At 36.2% G+C, this 23,477-nt stretch overlaps 1 protein-coding gene across 6 annotated transcripts in view; it reads right to left on the bottom strand.

Annotated features, from left to right (window-relative positions):
- USP32 (ubiquitin specific peptidase 32) overlaps positions 1 to 23,477 on the bottom strand; it is a 214,187-nt gene that overhangs the window by 170,227 nt on the left and 20,483 nt on the right. Inside the window, exon 1 of one of the 6 annotated variants that reach the window (XM_028109330.2) lies at positions 19,731 to 19,821. The exons of 4 other annotated variants lie outside the window; for them this stretch is intronic. The gene's annotated coding sequence lies outside the window, so the exon portion shown is untranslated. Of the gene's footprint in view, positions 1 to 10,990; positions 11,130 to 19,730; positions 19,822 to 23,477 lie in introns of those variants that run through there. One more of the 6 variants, XM_088028355.1, reaches the window with a different exon arrangement.

The following is a 23,477-nucleotide window of genomic DNA, read 5'->3' as shown; positions in this document are numbered from 1 at the left end:
CATAACAACTAATGGAATTTGCCTTGCTAAGTTTTGGACTTGCTTGGAACCTTCGCCTCTTTCCAAATTCTCCCTTTTGGAATGAGAATGTCTACCATATTCTGTCCCACTACTGTATTTTGGAAGCACATAACTTTGTCTAGATTCACAGGTTCACAGCTAGAGAGAAATTTTTCCTCAGGTTAATCCTATCTCCAGTCTCACCTATGCCTGGATTTAGAGGATATTTAGATGAGACTATGGGCTTCAGACTTTAGAGTTGATGCTGGAATGAGTTAAGACTGTGGGGGCTGTTGGAATGCAATGAATGTATTTTAGATGCAAGGAAGATATTAATCTGGAGGACCAGGGGTAGAAAGTTATTGACTGAATTTATATGTCCCCCCAAAACTCATGTTGAAACCCTAAACCCCTAGCGAGGATGCACTTGGATCTGGGAAGAAATTAAAGTTTAATGAGGTCCTAAAGCTGGGGTCCTTAAATAAAAATTTTTTTAGAAAACTTTTCTAAAGGGACACCTGGCTAGCTCAGTCAGAAGAGTGTGTGACTCTTGATCTCAGGGTCATGAGTTCAAGCCCAATGATGGGTGTAGAGATTACTTAAATAAAAATTTTTTAAAAAATTTTTAAATAAATAAATAAAGGTGGGGTCCTGATCAGATAAGACTAGCATCCTTATAACAAGAGACACCAGAGAGTTTGCAAGTTCAGACATACAGGGGAAAGGCCACGTGGAGGCTCAGAGATAGGACAGCCATCTGTAAGCCAAGAAGAAAGTCTTCACCAGAAACCAAACCCTGCCAGAACCTTGATCTTGGACTTTTGTTTTTTAAGCCACCCAGTCTATGGGATATTATGGCAGCCCAAGGAGACTAATACAATTTGTACAGTACCAGTAATAAATAGGTCAATTCCACCTTTCTGATTTAGATAGAGATGCTATTTAAATGGCTTTTACAGGGTCATATGAAGAGATTAAAACTTGCTGTCCTGGAAAGTAAAATAAAATATGTACTTTAATTATGGCACCAAAACAAAACAAAACAAAAAAAACCTCAGTATAAAAGAAAGAACAATACAATGCTCAACTCTCCTACAATTTGGGGAGAAAGGGGTGGTTTCTATAACAGTAGTTATCAAACTTTTTCTGTGGTGACAGGATGGATGTTTTCATTTCATGGGCATTCCCTGAACCCTAGCTGTAACTAAACTAACTCTTTTTACTTCCAGTAAAGAAATCATATGCATATATGAAATACGTGAACTTTAATCCACTTTTGTAAAGGTAGGCTTCCCCCCCCAAAATTCAGTACTTCATAATACTCATTAAATGGCTATAAAATATTTCACAACAGGCCATGGTACTGGCATTCTATATTCCTATTATATGCTCCTTTATACTATAACTTTTTTCCAAAGGTAAAGGTTAAGTCTTATCTCTCCAAGCAGATTTTAAGTCTCTCAAAAGCAGGGACTAGGTAATCTATTTCTTCTCTCTCACAGAACCAAGGCAGTGTCTTGCATTCAGATTTATGCTAAAATACAGGAGTCGCTGTTTTGACAGTTTGGTTCCCAAAGGCATGGATAAAAATTTAACATCTGAGGGGCACCCGGGTGGCTCAGTCATTAAGCATCTGCCTTCGGCTCAGGTGGTGAGCCCAGGGTCCTGGGATCGAGCCCCGCACTGGTCTCCCTGCTCGGCGGGGGAGGCTGCCTCTCCCTCTCCCTCTCCCCCTGCTTGTGTTCCCTCTCTCGCTGTCTCTCTGTCAGATAAATAAATAAAATCTTTAAAAAAAAAATTTAACATCTGAATCCGAGGATAACCACTAAGGTAAACAAACACTGGGAAATATGCTTTTCACTATCAAAGTAGGGTAAGAATTTCCAAACACAGAAGAAGCAAAAAGTAGAACATAGCAAAGAAATCATAACCAACATTAATTTATAAATGTGCTTTGTGAATTTACCTATCAAAAGACTCTAGCAGGCTGCCTATAGCAAAAGTTACTGCAAAGCCACGTCAGGTAGATAATAAAGGGTATCCTAGATGAAACATCTCAGACGAGATGCAGCCTACAAAGAACAAGTTTTTTGCCACTCATGACTGTCAAGAACACAACTTTACCAGAATTTCAGAATGAATCTCAGGCTAAATGATGTAAGTTTTTTTTCTTACGAAAGGGGGCAAAGTTGAAATGTTAAACTCACACATATTCATAACCTTTAATCAAGTGGCACAAAATTGAACATTCTGAAACTGGCCTGGTATTAGTTCTATAAACTAGAATCTCTAACAATATAAATGGATCAATTCCTTCAAAGTAGACTTTCATTTTAATTCTAAATTGGTTAGTATATATTTAAGCATTAACAAGAAGTATACAAAGAAATTACCTCTAAATAATCAATGTAAAAAATAATTTTAGTAATTATACATTTATTCTAAAAAGATTAAAGGACTAACGAGAGCCACAGTTTTCCACAGTTAACTCCAGAAAGTGGGGAAGAAGTTCCCAATTTTTATAAGTGATGCCAAAAGACTAACTTGGCAAATCAAGGACAATGCTAACACTGTAACTACGGACTGTGATCCCTAACCAATGTTACCCTCAGAGAAAGTAATGACTGATAGGACTTATAACAATGTTATACAAATTGTTTCTGTGGTCGATAATGGTAGATTTGGTTATGGTTGTACCTGTGAGCACAAAATACAAACTCTTATTATAGTTTAAATTCAATGTGCTTTATACCTATTCTGAATTCTGTTCATCGAAATATAAAAAGCAAATGAGATTAAAATACCAATGCTGGGCGCCTGGGTGGCTCAGTTGGTTAAGCGACTGCCTTCGGCTCAGGTCATGATCCTGGAGTCCCAGGATCAAGTCCCACATTGGGCTCTCTGCTCAGCAGGGAGTGTGCTTCTCCCTTTGACCCTCCCCCCTCTCATGTGCTCTCTCTCTCTCTCTCAAATAAATAAAATCTTTAAAAAAATAATAAAAATAAAAATAAATAAAATACCAATGCTAAGACCCCTGGTCAAACCAAGAAGCAATCATACCAGAGTAGTAACTACATCACTTCTGAACATCTATACCTTCATGTCTCAGAGAGTGATCTCTAAGTTATCAGGCTCTTCATCTTCCTTGAGAGCCCAACTGAGAGACACACAAAAAAAGACTTAAATGAGAGGATAACCAAATCAATAAACACTCAATGAACATGAGAAGAACATTAAATGTTGGCAAGGATGGGGCGCCTGGGTGGCTCAGATGGTTAAGCGTCTGCCTTCGGCTCAGGTCATGGTCCCAGGGTCCTGGGATCGAGTCCCGCATCGGGCTCCCTGCTCCTTGGGAGCCTGCTTCTCCCTCTGCCTCTCTCTCTCTCTGTGTCTCTCATGAATAAATAAATAAAATCTTTAAAAAAAAAAAAAAATAAATAAATAAATGTTGGCAAGGATATAGAGGAAATGGAATTCTTATTCATTGCTATTCATAGTGGGAATGTAAAATGGTATATCTGCTTTGGAAAAAGGTTTAGCAGTTTCTTATTAAGTTCAATATACACCTGTCCTTTGACCTAGCAATTTCACACCTAGGTATTTACTTAAAAGAAATGATAACATAAGATCCCAAAAGATGTATACAAAGTGTTCACAGTAACTTGATTGATGATAGCTGAGAAATGCAAATGACCCAAACGTTCATGAACAAGACAACAAAAAGATTATGATACATTAATATTATAGTATACTATTCTGCAATAAAGAAGAAAAAACTGATACATTTAACAACATGGATGAAGCTCACAGATAGTAACACTGGGCAAAAGAAGGCTGATTTTTTAAAGTGTAGAATCTGCTTACGTAAAAAATCCCCAGCTTTTCACAAATGAACAAAAATTCCCTAAAAATAACTCTTATCCTCTGTGACTAATCTTACTGTTACTGTGCTTCATCTAGTTTTCCACAGTAACGGTTTCTACTACTTTTTTATTGCAGATGTATGGTATTTCAGCTAAACAATGACTTAAAATTTCTGTAAGCCACAACCCTACAAAACTAATCAGCATTTATAACATTGTTTCCATGGAGAAATAAATGTTAAATTCAGTAAAAATTAATAAAAGGAAACACCATTTAGAATGGAGTTGGGAGGCCTAGAGGGGGAATGCTCATGCCCAGCACTCTTGCCAATTATAGACCCAACAGGAAGAGAGGAACCTTCCTTTAAGATGGATACTACTGGACTATCCCAGCAGGAAGGAAGTTTTCTTCACGCAAAGCAACAGCCCAGCCAATAAGAGACAGTCACAACTCAGCCAATGAACAGCCACTATACTTAGAACTCCCAGTTTACTCTCATGGGCTTTTTGTTTGTAACAGCCCTCCCAACTTCCCCCCTTTCATCTATAAAAGGGCATGGATTTGCCTATGGTTTTGCCAGAGCTTGCTTGTCCTGGATTGCAATTCTCTGCTATTCCTTAATAAAGCTCTCCTTTTGCTGGTAAAATAACTGGCAGAGGTTAACAATCCTGAGTAAACTTTTAGAACTCAATCTACAGAGAACTTTAAACAACAAAAACCCCCACGTTCCAATAGTTCAGTTAATCAATAGGTTTCTCTAGCATCATTAAATCACTAGTACAAATCTAATCTTTGATAGTGAACAAGTCTACCAAAATGACATTTTCACAGATCCCTTTAAACACTGACTGCATTCTGTTTTGACTTTAAACTCAAACATAGAAATATAGCATTCTGAAGGTAAAATCAAAAATAACCATCCCTCCAAAGTTTCCAAAATATCTATTAGAAAAAGAATGGTAAAATATAAACAACTAAACATAAAAGTAGAAATAATACACAAGAAATCCCACAATAGAAACAAATTTCTATAAATATGACCCAGGAAAAGCACAAAACGCAAACTAGTGATGATTAAATTATGACTGGCATTGAGTAGATTGCAAAGGTAAGTATTAGATATATTATAGAAAAGAAGAAGTTCCAGACTAGATCTGTATATCTAATATAATAAGGAGAATAGGGGTGCCTGGGTAGCTTAGCTGGTTGGGTGTCTGACTCTTGGTTTCAGCTCAGGTCATGATCTCACAAGATCAAGCCACTGCTGGGATTCCCACCCAGCAGGGGGGCTCTGCTTGGGATTCTCTCCCTCTGCCCCAACCCCCACGCATGCTCACACTCTCTAAGATAAATGGATGAATCTTAAAAAAAAATAATGACGGTATATGAAAGACAATTAATGGCTACTTGAAATATGTAAAAATGTACAGAAAGCAATCAGAAAAAAATCAGTTACAGATCAGAACCTCACAAGTGACAAATAGTACAGAAAAATGGAGTTAATTCAAAATTCAAAGGAGCAGAACACCATTAAAGTAAGACAAGGTTTGGGGCACCTGGGTGGCTCAGTCAGTTAAGTGCCTGCCTTTGGCTCAGGCCATGATCTCGGGGTCCTGGGACTGAGCCCTGCTCAGCAGGGAGTCTGCGTCTCCTTCTGTCTCTGCCCTTCCTCCACCCCGCTCGTGCTCACTCTCATTCTCTCTCTCGAATAAATGAAAATCTTTAAAAAAGTAATAAAATAAAAAATAAAGTAAGGCAAAAGCTTAATAAGGTAATGTTACTCTGTACATCAAGAATATCAAAGGCCACTAGAAACTAGTGAGAACAGGATATTGATGAGGAGGATGCTTCCTCGGGCTTTGATTCTACCTTATGGGGCATCTCAGAAACTAAGAAAATGTACCTTGTGCCATGGTTCAAAGGCCAGGAAGAATGTCACTTGCAAAGACTTGAGGATCCTAGGCTTAGACCAAAAGAATCTAAAATGTTTTGACAGCAATAAATTGATGAAAATTGTAAATGCAAACCTTAGAACCAGAAGTAGAGATATATACAAAGGCTCCAGCTATTCCAAACTACTTACCACTCCCTAAGCACATTATGTTCACTGTCATCATCCTCACAATGTTCTTTACCTCTTATCCTCAATTTTTTTTTCCTCAACTAATCTAATTGGCCCAACATCCTTCAAGACTTGGTTTAATGTCTCTCCTTTATTTTTTAGAAGCCTATTCTGAATGCTTCCATGCCCTACTACCTACAGTTAGGTGTCCCTTCTACAGAATTACCTTCCTTGTAATCACTTACTCAGTATCAAACTTTGTGCTTTAACTTTAACACAACTTAATACTATATTTTCTGATTTAATTGTATATCTCCCTCTGCTCCTTCAGAACAAAGAAATGGTCTTATCTGTATCCAACACTTAATCAAAGAACCGTAAATACTACTGATGCACAATACATTTTTGGATAAAGTTTAGATTTTTTTAAATGATCAAATAAATGTCCTATCTATTCTCTCATTTACTGACTCCCACTTACTAATGAACCTCAGTATCTAGAACAATACTGACTCACAGTAAAGGCTCAAAAAAATATTTTTACATTATCCTACACCTGATGTTTGTCATCACTAAATGTGACCATAATGCAGATGTGACCATAATACAAGTATTATCTCCTCACAGCTTTCCTTAGCCTAAATCCAATTTGGAATCACGTTTAGTAGCCTACTAAATGGAACTCAGATAAGAAACACGAAGTTTAGAATATGTTAATTCTAAAAGTGCTGGAATAGGTATAATTTAGACATTTACCTGCCCAAAGGCAGAAAATCAAACGATGGCTTTCTCAAAATCTCTTACATTTGATAAATCCATCTTTTTATCATTAAAAACATACACCCTGTACTCAAAAATTACGTATTTATACATTTATGTAATATGCTTTTGCTTCAAATGACAAAAAGTGACAAATTTTAGAAAAATAATTACACAGTATCAAACAAGGCAGATAAGATACAACCTACACACAACAGTCTTGTTCCAAAGATCCTCCAAGTTATGATTTTTTAAAAAATTTTATCAAATACTTCCTCTATGCCAGACACAATTCCAGTTGTTTTACAAATATTTCACTTAATCCTTGTAAAAATTCTACAGAGTAGATACTGTTACTTTCCCATTTTTACAGATGAGGAAGTGGAAGCACCCAAGTGAAGTCGCTTTCCTGAGGTCACACAGTTAATGAGTGGCAGAGGCAAGATTTGCATCCACAAAAGTCAGACTCCAGTATCCATACTCTTCATTTCTCTGTTATGCTTTTAAAAAGAAATTTGAATGGTAAGGTGTGGTAAATTTGTACTTTACCACTGCTGGTAGCATTATGCACTGGTAAAATCCTTTTATAAAATAATATGGTAATACTTAAGAAGAGCCAGAGGGCGCCTGGGTGGCTCAGTTGGTTAAGCGACTGCCTTCGGCTCAGGTCATGATCCTGGAGTCCCAGGATCGAGTCCCACATCGGGCTCCCTGCTCGGCAGGGAATCTGCTTCTCCCTCTGACCCTCTTCCCTCTCGTGCTCTCTATCTCTCATTCTCTCTCTCTCAAATAAATAAATAAAATCTTTAAAAAAAAAAAAAAAAAAAAGAGCCAGAAATGTTCATATCCTTTGATCATGTGGTTCATTCCTGGGAAATTCAGTTAAAGAAATAATTTAAAAGTATTATTACAGATGGTAATAAAGACTTCACAGAAACATGAAAACATGTTTGTAATATAATAAATGAACAACCGCAGATTATTAAAAGTAGACAAATATATACACAAATGAATACAATGTGCAAATAAAGTAGTTGTACTGGGTAGTACCAGGGGATTTTTTTTTTTTTTTTTTTGAGAGAGAGAGTGTGCGTGCGCAGATGGAGGGGCAGAGGGAGAGGAATAGAGAATCTCAAACAGCCTCTATGCCCAGCATGAAGCCCAATGCAGGGCTCAATCCAATGACCCTGAGATCACCATCTAAGGCAAAACCAAGAGTTGGACGCTTAACCAACTGAGCCTCCCAGGCACCCCTGGGGGATAACTGTTTAGTTTTTTTATTATGCAAGTAGTAAGTAAATGAATTCTTCTTTTAAATTCAAACAGTACATACAGCTAAGGCTAAAGACATCACCACTACCAAATCCTAGTCACTTATTCCCTCTAGTCCTAATCCCTACCTCTCTCTCACCCTTCCCAAGAGATAATCAATGTTTGGTCTATCTCTTTTCAGATCTTTTTCCATGTTTTTATAAATACCCAGTGAAACTTATAGTGGTATCCTACTATACATATCACAATGCAACTTACTCTGTTACAAATAGATCTAACTTATTCTTTTATGTGCTGTATAGTATTCCATTACATAATAATACTACAGACTATCTAGCTATTCACATATTGTTGGACACTCAGGCTGTTTCTCAATTTTCCTTCATACAACACTTGCCATGAAAAATCATGGGCATGCCTCCTTGGAGAAATATATACACATACCCATTTGCTTCTCTAGTAAGCAGTAGGTCACTCACACTTTTTTTGGTTTAATAAATATTGCCAAACTCCCTTCGAAATGACTCTACCAATTTACATTCCCACAATTATGCTTTCTCTAAGCCTTTTATCCACTATTGTTTATGTGGTCTCAGAAATTCAAACAAACAAAAACTTCTAAAAGAATCCCATATAGCCCATCTTTGAGTAGCTGTTTAAACAGTGGAGAAAATAAATCTCCATTTCTCTTGTTATTGAGAAGATAAAAATCTAGCTCTCTGTATTATATCTTAGTTTATATCCCTGAGCACATCAGCTGTAATTCAAAGCAGAAAACAGTGTGGCAATTCATATACTGCTTGGCCTTAGTGCTCAAAGATATAATGTTGACAGTATTGCTCTGTGTGGGTGTGTGGAAACTAAAAGTGGATCCAGTTATCTCTTCTACTATGTCCATACAAAGCTGTTCTTGGCTTTACCACAACACACATAAGGTTAGTGCAGGTTGTAGAATATATTGTGGCTCCATATCTTCACTTCACAGACTGCCAATGTCTGTAATCAAAACGAACCACCCTATCTTTGCAGACCATCTGCTACTACTTCTGTTCCCCAGCATCCCTAAGCTTTGAGCTTTGCTGTATTGCATAAAAAAAAAACTGAAGTAGTCTAAGAGAAAATTCTGCTTCCTCCCTCCTATTGGTTTTCATTAACAAGCATGAAAATGTGAAGAAAAAAATAATATAGAACAGAGTCTGTGCTAGACAACAAAGCTATTTTGTCAATGAATGAAACAGTAGTAACTTATAAACTTAGAATACAAATGAGGAAACACGCAAGTTGTACAAGTTTTCTTCTACTAAGAATGACAGGCTCATATTATACCAAATATGCCACCTTATAGTTAACAACTTCAAATAATTCAAGAATGTGTCTTTGAAAACTGGCCATAAGAAAAGAACATAAATCACAAAAGACACCACTCAGTTTATTGTCAAAGAAAATCTGTTATATACTTAAACGCTGTAGGAGAGCCTTAAAAATGTCATGGAAAGAATGCCTTTAAGTATTCATTAGCTTTTTTTATTTTCCATAACATAACAAAATGACTATTTAACATGTTGATGACAAGTTTTCTAGTTCATTCACTTGCTTCCAGCAGTTTCTCAAATCAAACACACAATTTATCATTCTCCCGGTCCATAAACTTCTGAGCTATCAGCAACATGGCACTCATCAGTTCAACTACATTAAAATATATGTTTCTAAGTACCCTTCTTTCTTCCAGAGGTGGGGAAAAATTTAGTCAAGACATCTAGTAGCCCAAATTCCTTTGTGAATTTAACCAAAATGTAATGACAGATTGTCATCAGTGTTTTAATCTTAAAGATATTAAGATTAATAATAGCTGCTTTATCTAACCTAGCATTTTACTCCTTTTTAAAATTTTAATTCCAGTATAGTTAACAGTTTCAGGTGTACAATATAGAGATTCAACAATTCTGTACATTACTCAGTGCTCATCATGATAAGTGTACTCTTTGAGGGTGGGCATGGATCTCAAGGAGACTCTACACTAAGCCCAATGCAGGGCTCCACCCCAGGACCCCAAGATCATGACTGAGCCAAAGGCAGACACTTAACCGACTGAGCCACCCAGGCGCCCCCAAAGATTCTTACAATAGTTTAATAAGGATAACATACATATCTGTGTTGGTGCTTTTGTTTTGGGGAGAGGAGGGAGAAAGGAAGGGGTAGAATGCTAGGAGGGAAAGCTGGCAGGGAGGCAGGAAGATAGGAAGGAAGGAGGGAAGGCCAGCCCACATAGAAGTAGGCCCACGCATAAGTACATATGTCTTCAGGTTCCCTAAAGGGATCAGTGATGTTTCCTTTCACCATCATCCCCCAAAACGTACTAAGCCAATCCCATTAACTATCCATGAATTTAAAATCATTTATAACCTCCATTCTATTTCACTTTAAGAGTAGTCTTTTATAGGGGTGCCTGGATGGCTTAGATGGGTAAGCATCCGCCTTCGGGTCAGGTCATGATCTTGCGGTCCTGGGATCGAGCCCCACATCAGGCTCCCTGCTTAGCAGGGAGTCTGCTTTTCCTTCTCCCTCTGAACCTACCCCACCCCCCGCTCATGTAAATTAAATAAATAAATAAATAAATAAATAAAATTTAAAAAAATAAGTCTTTTATAACATATCCTAAGCACCACCCCTTTCCAAAAACTTTATTATTCACTAATAAGTTCACAGAGTAAGTCCAATCCTCCAATGAATTTCACAAATGAGAAAGCCACAAATAACAACATAGATTTACATCATCAAGTGACTAGAGAATTAAAAGTCAGACCTTTGACATTCTACCATTAGTACTAGCTAAAGCCATAATATTCAAGTTGGAAGCTATTTCCTTATACCTTTTAATTAAGAAATCATGAAATTTTTCCTAGAATTCTATGAGAACTCATCCACCCTTATTTATCACTAAGATCCTTGTTGAAAGGCATTACAAAAAAACTACCTCGGAAGAGAACAAATTAATCAAATCTGGAAACAAAAAAACAGTTGGTCAGGGGGCACCTGGGGTGGCTCAGTCAGTTTAGCATCCAACTCTTGATTTTGGGTCAGGTCATGATCTCAGGGTCCTGAGGACAGGCTTCCTGGGGAATCTGCTTCCTCCTTCTCCCTCTTCCTCTGCCCCTCCCTCTGCTCACAAGCACAGGCATGCCCGGCACTCTCTCTCTCTAAAATAAATAAGTAAATCTTAAAAAAAAAAAAAAAAATTGGTCAGAATAAAACATATTAATGAAATTTGGAATTATTCTTGTCCTATCCATACACAGTGGAAATAGCTGGAATTTTTAACATCCTTCTTGGCAAACTGGTGAAAAAGAACACATACAGTATTCTATTCTCAATGTTGCTGTCACTTGGGAAGAAATACTGTTGAAAACAAACTGATACCTTGGAAACCACACCTAACAAGTGGCAAAAATGTCATTTTCAGTACTGTGAATGGTAACAACAAATAACATCTGACAAAATTTCATATATTCCTTTTTTTAAAAAAAAGATTTTATTTATTTATTTGACAGAGAGAGAGAACACAAGTAGCCAGAGCGGCAGGCAGAGAGAGAGGGAGAAGCAGGCTCCCCGCCAAGCAGGGAGCCCAATGCGGGGCTCAATCCCAGGACCCTGGCATCATGACCTGAGCTGAAGGCAGACGCCCAACCGACTGAGCCACCCAGGAGCCCCTACATTATTCCTTCTAATATCAAAAGCAATTCTGAAAAAAATCACATAAATGGGTAAGAGTCAGGTGTGGGCAATTCTGAATTCTTTAAAGAAATTCACACATTTACAACTGAAAAACTGAGTTCTTGATTTTTCAAGAGTATTTACCAATACTTTGCAATTAGAAAATGCATACCAATCTGGTAATAACAATGTTTTAATTTGAAAATTCAAATTAAAATGATAATAAAATATAATAGCTTCCAATTTTTGTAGAAAGGGCTCATGTACCATAGGTACTTAATTTGCATGAGTATTTTAGATCTCATTCCTTACCAGTTCCCTGATCTCAGATTTTCTAATAGTAATGACACATATTCTATCCTAAACTCTCATTCACAACTTTCAGACAGGTGTCTGACATGGCAACACACTAACAGTTCACCCATAAGCATGGAGGAAAAAGTCATTACTATTCTACTAAACATTCAGGTAGAGGAAAAGACAACAGCATTTCCAGTTTATGGTGTGAAGAAAATTGAAAAGAAAGTTACTTCAACAAGTGAACATTAATTTGTTTAAATAAAGAAAATGTTCATTGTTTTCCAATTTTCCTTATCAGCTAAGCTCTAATTATTCAGTTAATCTAGCTTCATAAATGAGTTTATTTCTTTATAAAAATGACTGCATTTTAAAGTTGAACTTAACTTTCAAGGCAATTAATCTGTAACCAAAGAATTACCTTCCCTGTAATCATTCACTCAATATTTCCCCCAAGGAATTCTTGTCCTAGTTATGTACAAAAATCTTAATACTTTTTTCATTACTCTATACCATGACTTCACGGTAATGGTTATGAGGCTGTCAGGAAATAAAAGTAATTACTAAAAGAATCCATTCAGAGAAGGTATTTTTACAAATAAAATATATATGTAATTTTATTAAAACACCAAAAATAATGCCACAGAGTAAATATATATGAGAAAAACTAGAATGAAACTACCAAAAGAGTTTGGCCTTGAACCCAAACTCCTAAAAAGAGTAGGTTACAAAATGACATAAGAAATCAATTTGTAGGGGCGCCTGGGTGGTTCAGTCGGTTAAGCGGCTGCCTTCGGCTCAGGTCATAATCCCAGGGTCCTGGGATCGAGCCCCGCATCGGGCTCCCCGCTCGGCGGGGAGCCTGCTTCTCCCTCTCCCTCTGCCTGCCTCTCTGCCTACTTGTTCTCTCTCTGTATCTCTCTGCGAAATAAATAAATAAAATCTTAAAAAAAAAAAGAAATCAATTTGTACTTTTAATAGTATGAATTCTAGTATTCTGACACTTAAAAATAAAATGAATACTTTACTACACTTTTAAGAAAAATAAATATAATTGTTATATTTGGTAGCAGATTGCTATTGATTCTTGATTTCCAGAACTCTAAAAATATTCTAATTTAAGTCTACTGTTGAAAACCTGTGGTACTTCTTTCTCCCAGATACAGAAACACATTGCTATTATGAAAGTGGGTAAGAATCTTAAGCCCAGGGGCGCCTGGGTGGCTCACTTATTAAGCATCTGCCTTCTGCTCAGGTCATGATCCCTGCTCAGTGCAGAGCCTGCTTCTCCCTCCCCCACTCCCCCTGCTTTGTTCCCTCTCTTGCTGTCTCTCTCTGTCAAATAAATAAATAAAATCTTAAAAAAAAAAAGAATCTTAAGCCCACTTTTTAAAAGAAACCCATATAACTACCTCAAAAAAACAAAAAAGCCAATAGGCAACAAACAAATTTTAAAAAAGAAAATGCAAGGGTTGATATTAAGTAAAAATTCCACCTAACCAAGTTTACTCTGTTTCGTAAAACATAGTTCTATCCTTCTTTCCTCAAGAGAAATACAGTACAGCTGATCCTTGAACAACACCGGTTAGAAGCACCAACCCCCACCACTTTGCCTGTACAATCGAAAATGTGCATAAACTTGACTTCCCAAAAACTTGACTATCAATAGCCTACTGTTCACCAGAAACTTTAACAATAACATAAACAGTTGATTAACACTTATTATATGTATTATAGACTGTAGTCTTACAATAAAGTACACTAGAGAAAAGAAAATGTTAAGAAAAATCATGAGAAAATATATCTATAGTACTATACTATAGTATTCAATACTATACTATTGTATCGAAAAAAATCTGCATATAAATGGACCCATCAAACCCATGTCGTTCGCTGTATTTAGAGATAATGAAGTACTTCATGCTATACTGCAATAGTAGCTAGTGTACCACTTGCTTACTTATTTTAATGCAAATTTTTTAAAGATTTATTTATCTGAGAGAGCGTGCGTGCACACACGAGTACAGAAAAGGGTAGAGGGAGAGAGAGAATCATTTTCAAGCAGACTCCCAGCTGAGTGTGGAGCCCAACATGGGGCTTGATCTTACAACGCTGAGCTTGTGACCTGAGCCGAAATCAAGAGTCAGACACTTAACCAACTGAGACATCCAGGCACCCCTTAATGTAAATTTTTTTTAAGCTTGACAGAGTTATATAAAAATTAGATTGCTTTTCATTCCAATAGGTAGTTTATTGGTTTTGTTTGGTTGGTTCTTTTTTTTCTTATAGAAATCAAGGGGGAGGGGAGTTCTATTGCTTATAGTTAATATGAAATCCTGATAGAAAAATCTAAAGGAGTTTCTCAAATAGAGGAAAATCTTTTCAACCCAAAGGCCTTGGTTCAGAAACAAGGCTACTAGTTGTAGGACCATTATAAGAAAATAAATAAATAGGGTGCCTGGGTGGCTCAGTTGGTTAAGTGACTGCCTTCAGCTCAGGTCATGATCCTGGAGTCCCGGGATCGAGTCCCACATCGGGCTCCCTGCTCAGCAGGGAGTCTGCTTCTCCCTCTGACCCTCTTCCCTCTCGTGCTCTCTATCTCTCATTCTCTCTCTCTCGAATAAATAAATAAAATCTTAAAAAAAAAGAAAAAAGAAAATAAATAAATAAAAGCTGAAGAGAAAATACATTTTAAACTGAGATCCTAGTTAAAAAACAAAAACAAAACAGTTAAAACTAAGAACTGAATCTGGCCATCAAACAATAAACACAAAATAAGCCTAGGAGTTTATTTTCCTTATTCAGCACAGTAAGCACTTCACAGTTGTGAGCAATTTCCTGATAACCATATATGGTGTTATAAGCAACCTCAAGATGGCAACATTCTCAAGTTTTATTACATAAAAGCAAAAGTGTACCAACACTTCCCAAACAACCAAAGAACAGAATAATTTAAAATAAGGAAGTCTAGACTTCATATGATGCAATGAAAGTTGCTCTGAGAAAATACACAAGTTTCTGATGCAAGACTACAAGAAGGAATAATTAGAATTTATGAGGAAAAACAGAAGTTACTATACATATTCAAATTATTTTTTAAAGGATTGTTTTTAAATGAAAATGATTCCCTGGCTCATATTGGATTAGCTGCTTAGCAGTTAGAACACCAAAAAACCCTCAAATTTAGATCCTTTTCCCATACTCCAAAATAAATCTCAGGTGAATAAAAGTTGAATACTGAAAATATGAAGTCATAAATTAGAATCAATTATTTTTCAGGCACATGTCAGAGTAAAAATGTGAAACTTCAGAATGATATAAAATATACAGTTGGCAGATCTGACTATACAAATTTTGAGCTCATGGATATTACTCAGCCATAAAAAAGAATGAAATTTTGCCATCTGTGACAACATGGATGAACCGAAACAGTTTTATGCTAAGTGAAATAAGTCAGAGAAAGACAAATACTATATGAAATTTCACTTATATGTGAAATTTTCAAAACAAAATAAACAAAACAAAACAGAAACAGACTCATAAATACAGAAAACAAACCGGTGGTTGTCAGAGCAAAGATGCAAGGAAATAGACTAAATAGGTAAAGGGTATTAAGAGGTAAAAATTTCAGGTGCTTGGGTGGCTCAATCGGTTAAGTGTCTGCCTTGGGCTCAGATCATGATCCCAGGGTCCTGGGATCGAGCCCTGCATTGGGCTACTTGCTGAGCAGGGAGCGTGCTTCTCCCTTTGCCTGCTTTTCCCTCTACCTGCCACTCCCCCTGCTTGTGCTCTCTGCCAAATAAATAAAATCTTAAAAAAAAAAAAGAGGTATAAACTTCAGTTGTAAAATAAGTCACTGGGATGTAACGTACAGCATTGAGAATACAGTCAATAATATGGTAGTAATTTTGTATGGTGACAAATGGTGACTACACTTAAAGTGGTGAGCATTTCATAATGTATATAAATGTTGAATCACTGTGTTATACACCTGAAACTAATATAATGTTGCATGTCAACTATACTTCATTTTAAAACAAATAGAAAAAAGAAAAATAGCAAAAAAAGGTAACAAAATGGCAAACCCACTGCAGAAAATATTTGCAGCAAATCCATCTGATGGTTAACATTCAAGGCATTTATTATAAAGAGTTCTACAAATTGATTTTAAAAAAACAATTTTAAGAACTAGAAATGTTACTAAGACTAAAAGACAAAAAAATAATGAGGAAATACAACTACCAAAAATGTGGAGAAAGGTTCTACCTTGACATCTAATCTAAAAATAAAAATTAAAACAAGCTGCCATTTTAGACTAATTAGCAAAAAAGGTGGGGTTTTTTTTTGCAAATTATAATACCAAATTCTGATAAATGTTTAGTAAAATCAATATTCATATCACTTTCAGATAATGATCTGAGTCAAAAAAGATGGTTATTTCTGGAAATCTAAGGAAATAATCCTAAAAATGGGGAAATTTAAATGATGCTCATTTCAGCATAATGTAATAAGTGAAAAACTGGAAGAAATTTAAGTATCAATTGATAAGGCAACAGTAAATTACAGACAATCCAGGCAATGGAATATCAAGCAACCAAGAAAAATCATAATTATGAAAATAATTTGAAAAAATAAAATAATATGCTATGTGACAAAAAATATACAGAGTTCTGATAAAAGAATAGTGAACTGAAACATATTTAATTTCATTCCCTTCTTAAAGCCCACTTTTCAAAAAGGGGTTCTTTTTTTTAAGTCATAAACCCAAAGAGAAAAAATTCGGGATAGGAGATAAAACTAAGAAAACTTTGGAAGCTGAAGAGAAAATGGATACATATTAAAGGACTTAGTAGATGTAAGAAAATCGAATCCTAAACTGCCAATAGGAAAGGTAAGGTTTTTATATGGAGGAATCCCATAAAGATTCAGAATTAGTAGGACAAGGGTGCCTCCAGAAGATGTAGAAGGGTGGGGGCAAAGAAAGCAGTGGTGCTACTGACTCAATTCTATTTAAGTAGTGACATTCCAGAGATCCCCAACCCCATTCCACACAGCCTAGCTACCAAGCCTCCCCAGCCATGGCAAAAAACTAGAGGTATATTATATGGAAGGTATGAAACCCTGAAAATCTCTGGACACTAGACATAAATGAGGTTAACTAAACCACTCTAAAAACGGAGGTATTAAGTAATGAATGGGAATGTAAAGACATCTCCCCTCTTCCTCCTTTGAGCTTCCTGAGTCTGGCAACCAGACCTTTACTCTCCAGACTGGCAACCAGACCTTTACTCACCAGACAGAAGAGCTGAGAAGACTTTTCTGAGTAAAGATCTAAAGATACTGACTAGGAATTAGGGAGGGGTTCCACACTGAAAATGCTCAAAACAAGCACCACTAACACAGAACTTGTATTCAGCTTTATGAGCAGAGAAACAAGATTATTAGGCATCTGCAGAAAGCCTATGAGAGAAGCAAAAAACAGGAAAAAAATTTTTGAAGAAACAGTCTATAGGAGGAACAGAAACTTTTAAAAATGTGTTATTAATATCCTCAAAGAGGTAAGATTACAACATAAGTGAAAAAAATAACAAGATGCTACTAAACAAAATTCATAGAACAAAAAAGGGCTCAGAAGGACATACAGATGGTCAACATGCACAAGGTGTTCAACATGAACAGTGATCGAGGAAATACAAATGAAAACCACACTGAGATACTACTTCCCACCAATCTAAATATCTAGAATTAAAAGAATGCACAATACTAAGCCTGGTAAGGAGAGAGAGGAACTGAACTAGCAGAAATGAAAAAAAATTATATAACCGCTTTGAAAAATTATTTGGTGGTTTCCAAGAAAGCTAAACATATACTATTCTATGACCTACCATTCCACTCCACTCCTAGGGATATAAGATGCATGAAAATATATGTCCAGAAAGTCTTGTACAAAAATGTTTAAAGCAGTTTTACTCATAATAGTCCAAACCAGGAAATGTCCAATTGAAGAATAAATAATCATGTTATATTCATATAGAATACTACTCAGCAACATGGATAAATATCACATCTCTTAGATATTATGTTGACCCAAAAAAGGCAAACACAAAAGGATACTACATACAATATGATTCCATTTGGACTAAGTACAAAAACAAACATAATGGTGACAAAAATCAGATCAGTAGTTGCCTTTGGTGGCAGGGGGCCTGGGGGGCTGATGACTGACTGAAAAAAGACATGAAGGATTTTCTAGGGTGATGCAAATATTCTTTATCTTGATTTTGGTGATAAATACAAAGCACTTGTCAAAATTGATTGAACTAAATACTTGAGATGTATATCTTGGTAGGAGTATAGGTTACATGGGTGGAATTTTTTTGTTTGGGGGTGTTCTTTTTACATAGGCACGGGCTTTATTAGCACACTTCCCTGTGTGCATTGGCCTACAGCCTTACTCCAGGGGGAAGGATTCTGGTGATGATGGGTTATGTATTTTTAAACTCACTGAAGTGTACACTTGAGATTTATGTAAGATTTTACTACATGTAAATTTATCACATGAAAATTTTCAATAAAGAAAAAATTAAGAGCTCTTAAAAAATTAAAAATTGAGAGCAAAAGGAGACCAATTAAGATTGGAAGGCAAGGGGCGCCTGGGTGGCTCAGATGGTTAAGCGTCTGCCTTTGGCTTGGGTCATGATCCCAGGGTCCTGGGAGCGAGCCTCACATCAGGCTCCTGGCTCAGTGGGGAGCCTGCTTCTCCCTCTCCCTCTGCCTCTCCCTCTGCTCATGCTCTCTCTTTCTCAGTATCTCTGTGTCTCAAATGAATACATAAAACATCTTTTTAAAAATAAAAAAAAAAAGATTGGAAGGCAAGGTTAAAGAAATCTTCCAAAAAGGAGTAAAAAGACAAAGATAGAAAAAGGTAAGAAAATTAGAGAATCAGTTCAGTAGCTCCAACATCCAAATACAAGTTTCAGAAAAAAAAAATCTAAGAGAGGAAATCATTTATAAGATAATTAAATTTCTCAGAACTCAATTCAGGCACCAACTTTCAGGTTAGAGCCCATTTTTACTAGCCAATAGGTGAAAACAGAGCCATACTAAATGACAACACTGTGAAATTTCAGAACACTGTGAATAAAGATACTATAAGCTTCCAGAAACAGAAACAAACACAATGATCCAAGAATTAGAATGGTACTGGATAGCTCAACAAGATGGGAAACCAGCCTAAAAAATGAAGCAATACTTTTTCAAAATTTTAAAGAAAAATGATTTCTAATTTAGAATTCTAACTCTGGACACTTATAAAAGTCATATGTGAAGACAGATTTAGACTTACAAATCTCAAATAATTTACCTCACATAAATTCTTTCTCCAAGTTCCTGGAGGAAGTCATCCACCAAAACAAGAAAAAATCCAGAAAGCAAAAGACATGGGATAGAGGTTAACCAAAGATCTAGTACATAAGAAGCCCCAGGATAAGGGTGAAGGGAGTTCCCAGAATCATCACTATGGACCATGTTCAAAGAGTAACCAATCCAGTTTGAAACCAGTCCACAGGTTACATGCAGACATCAGAAGAAACTGACAAGATGTGATAATCTTGAGAGGAGACGTGAGCAAGTGACAAAAGTGTATGCAGGATTAAATCAGTGATAAATACTTAGAATACTAAACAAACACAAATAAAACCATAATTATGAGCTCTAGGGAAAATAAAACATTGCACCAGAAAAATAATCACAGTTTACTACATACCTTGAGTTGTGAATCATACATGTGCATGGTCATAAGGTAAACATTAAATATTTATCTAACCAAAATCATCATACAACAATAGTGGCAAGATGAAGTAATAAGGAGAAAGGAAGAGGAAGTGGCTAAGGGAGAAGGAGGGGGAAGAAAGCTAAATTCTCACGCCCAGAAAGTAGGAAGTCGATAATGCCTAAAACTGAAAAATCAGTACCAAATACCAAAGATCAACTAAAAGAATATACAGTAGTACCTTCTGGGAAAGAGAGAATGCCAAGATTAGGCAACTGCATCTTATTCAAGTTTTTTTTTAATTCAACAAATCTTATGCAAACTATTTAACACTTTAAACTATATGAATATACAACTGATAAAAATAGACATCTCAGAAAAAAAACAAGATACAAAATCCCAGGTATGTTATGATTAAAACAATATGGAAATATAAAGCATTTATGAGAAAAAGGAATAAAAGCAAATAATTAGCTGTAAGTGACAGATCATTAGTGAAATTTTCTCCCTTTCCCAACGAATCTCTCAGTAATGTTATATTGCTTTATAATTTTTAAACAAAGTTTACAAAGGTGCTGTTGGTTGTTAGCTGACATTCCTATCTGCCTTTTCTTACAATGCTCCCTCCTCTATGGATACCACCCTACTTCTTGCAATGCCACCTGAACAACTAATCCTCTTTTCCAATCTGAGTTAAATCATCACCTCTCTCGGGGTGCCTGGGTGGCTCAGTCGGTTAAGCATCAGACTCTTGGTTTTGGCTAAGGTGATGATTTCCCGTCAGGAGATCAAGCTCCGCCAGGGGCTCAGTGCAGAGTCTGCTTATCTCTCTCCCTCACCCTCTACCCTTCTCCACTGCTAGTGCGCACGCACGTGTGCACACACACACACAAACCTTTCTCTCTAATAAATAAGATATTAAAAAAAAAAACAAAATCACCTCTTGCCTTTCATTCCCAGACTACTCTCTCCTTCATGACCCTACTCTTATATGAATAATAAGCTCCTCGAGGGTAGTATCATTTCTTGTCTTGGTAGCCCTAGCACTCAGCACAGAACATTTAATAAATAACTAATCAGTCATTCAATTATGTATTTACTCCAATAACCATAAGAAATCTAAGTGCTTTTGTCATGTCAAAGCACAGGCCATACATTTTTAAAAAGAGGTAAGAAAAGCAAAAGGAACTAATAAATTACACAAAAGGAGACTTCTTTAAAAAGGAAATGTAGGGCGCCTGGGTGGCTCAGTTGGTTGGGCGACTGCGTTCGGCTCAGGTCGTGATCCTGGCATCCTGGGATCGAGTCCCGCATCGGGCTTCCTGCTCGGCGGGGAGTCTGCTTCTCCCTCTGACCCTCTTCCCTCTCGTGCTTTCTATCTCTCATTCTCTCTCTCAAATAAATAAATAAAATCTTTAAAAAAAATAAAATAAAAAGGAAATGTAATTCATTATTAAATTTCTTTTTCTCTACTTTAACACTTAAAATAATCTAACCTTAACTTCTCTATGTAACTCAGATTGGCAAAACATTATTCAAATTTTCAGCAGAAACTTATTTAGATTACCTTACAGATAAACTCAAAATGTCTTAAATTCTTCATAAACTAATAAAAGAGACAGCTATCACACAGTTCTTTAAACTTTGATGTTGAAGAGAATGTTTTATATTTAAGAAAATGTTTTTCAATTATATTGACCAATAAGTCCTAGAACTCTTCACCTGATCATACTGCCAACACAAACATTTTAAAGGTGATGCCAAAAACCGCCTCCATTTTTCTGCTGCCCAAAATATTTTAAAAAGCTGTGAAACAATGAAGTGAATAAATTAAAAGAGCTATTAAGGGCTGCCTGGCTATCTCAGTCAGTGAAGCATGCAACACTTGATTCTAAGTTTGAGCTCAACGTTGGGTGGAGAGATTACTTAAAAAATAAAATCCTAAAAAAAAAAGAGCTATTAAAAGCTTCACAAAACACAAATCGATTTTCATGAAACTACTCGTTACAAAATACACAAAAAACATTTACATATTAATTTGGAAAATTAACTTTAGGGTGCCTGGGTGGCTCAGTCATTAAGCGTCTGTCTTCGCCTCAGGTCATGATCCCAGGGTCCTGGGATTGAGCCCCACATCGGGCTCTCTGCTCGGCGGGAAGTCTGCTTCTCCCTCTCCCACTCCCCCTGCTTATGTTCCCTCTCTGGCTGTGTCTCTCTCTGTCAAATAAATAAATAAATAAATAAATCTTTAAAAAAAAAGAAAAGAAAAGAAAAATTAACATTAAAAAAGTCACACACAAAATTTTACAATGAGACTTTAATCCCACTGGACTATCAAAAGAAATGGCACTTGTTACATCAAAATGTGAAAAACAGTCTTTTATGAAGAGAACTAAAAAGTGATGCTTTTTTTTGGTAATAAAAACAGTTTTAAGTACAATTAAATTATTTTTAGATAATAAAGATATATAAGGAAAATCACCTTCAACTTCACAACACAGAGATAATCTGTTAATGTTTTGCAATATAGCTGACCCATGGACAACTTGGGGTTTAGGGGCACCAACCCCACTTCCAGTGGAAAATCCATGTATAATTTCTGACTCCCCAAAAACTTAACTACTAATAGCTTACTGCTGACCAGAAACCTTACCAATAACAGTCAATTAACACATGTTTTGTATGTTTTACATATTATATCCATACTTCAAGATTTTATTTATTTGAGAGAGAAAGAGGGGGAGAGAGAGCATGAGCAAGGGAAGGGCAGAGTGAGAGGGAGAAGTAAACTCCCCACTGAGCAGAGAGCCCGATGTGGGGCTTGATCCCAAGACCGCTGGATCATGACCTGAGCCAAAGGCAGACGCTTAACTGACTGAGCCACCCAGGTGCCCCATATACCTTATTCTTACAATAAAGTAAGCTAGAGAAAAAGAAAACACCATTAAGACCATCATAGGGAAAATACATACAGTACTACACTGTTATTTCAGCATAAGACCTGCACAGTTGAAACCTCTGTTAAGGGTCAACTGTTTATTCTTCAAACTTGTTTTTCTTTACACATATATAATTTTTTAAAAAATGACATCATACATTATTTCATGTTTTCCTCATCGTACCATATTGTACATGCTTTCCATGTTACTAAAATGTCCTTCTACAAGTATCAATTTTAATGGTATATGATATTCACTGTATAGATAACAGCAATTTATTTTACTAATCTACTGGTGGACACTTAGGCTATTCATAATTTTTTAAAAACTATAAACAATCTAAAACAAATAGTCTTGAGGGGCACCTGGCTGACTCAGTAGAGCATGTGACTCTTGATCTCAGGGTCGTGAGTCAAGACCCACAATGGGCGTAGAGATTACTAAAAAATAAATAAACTTAAAAAAAAACCCACTTTAAAATTAAAGTAGTCTTGTTACTAAATCTTTTTAGTAAAAAGAGAATACCTTTGTTAATCAGTTACAAGGTAGGTAACAGATGAAAAACCTCAAATCTTACAAATCTACCTACGGAAATAAGCACCTCATACACTGTCTATACTAAAGGCAATAAGCTCATAGAATTTTTTAAGTGTAAGAAACAGGTTATATAGGTCGGCTTCACATCCTTTTCTCTACAAACCACAAACACATTCCTCCTTTCTTGAAATCAAATCCTCACCAAAACGTGTATTTTACGAACAATTAAGAGAAAGTAAGGTTAATTCTTTTTAATAAAAAGGCA

Source organism: Eumetopias jubatus, unplaced genomic scaffold (assembly GCF_037043125.1).
Source record: "Eumetopias jubatus isolate StellerSeaLion01/CBP00866 unplaced genomic scaffold, mEumJub1_p1.0 scaffold_10, whole genome shotgun sequence".
Lineage (NCBI taxonomy): Eukaryota > Metazoa > Chordata > Mammalia > Carnivora > Otariidae > Eumetopias > Eumetopias jubatus.
The sequence above is the reverse complement of the archived record's forward strand: the minus strand, read 5'-3'. Positions and strand labels throughout refer to the sequence as shown.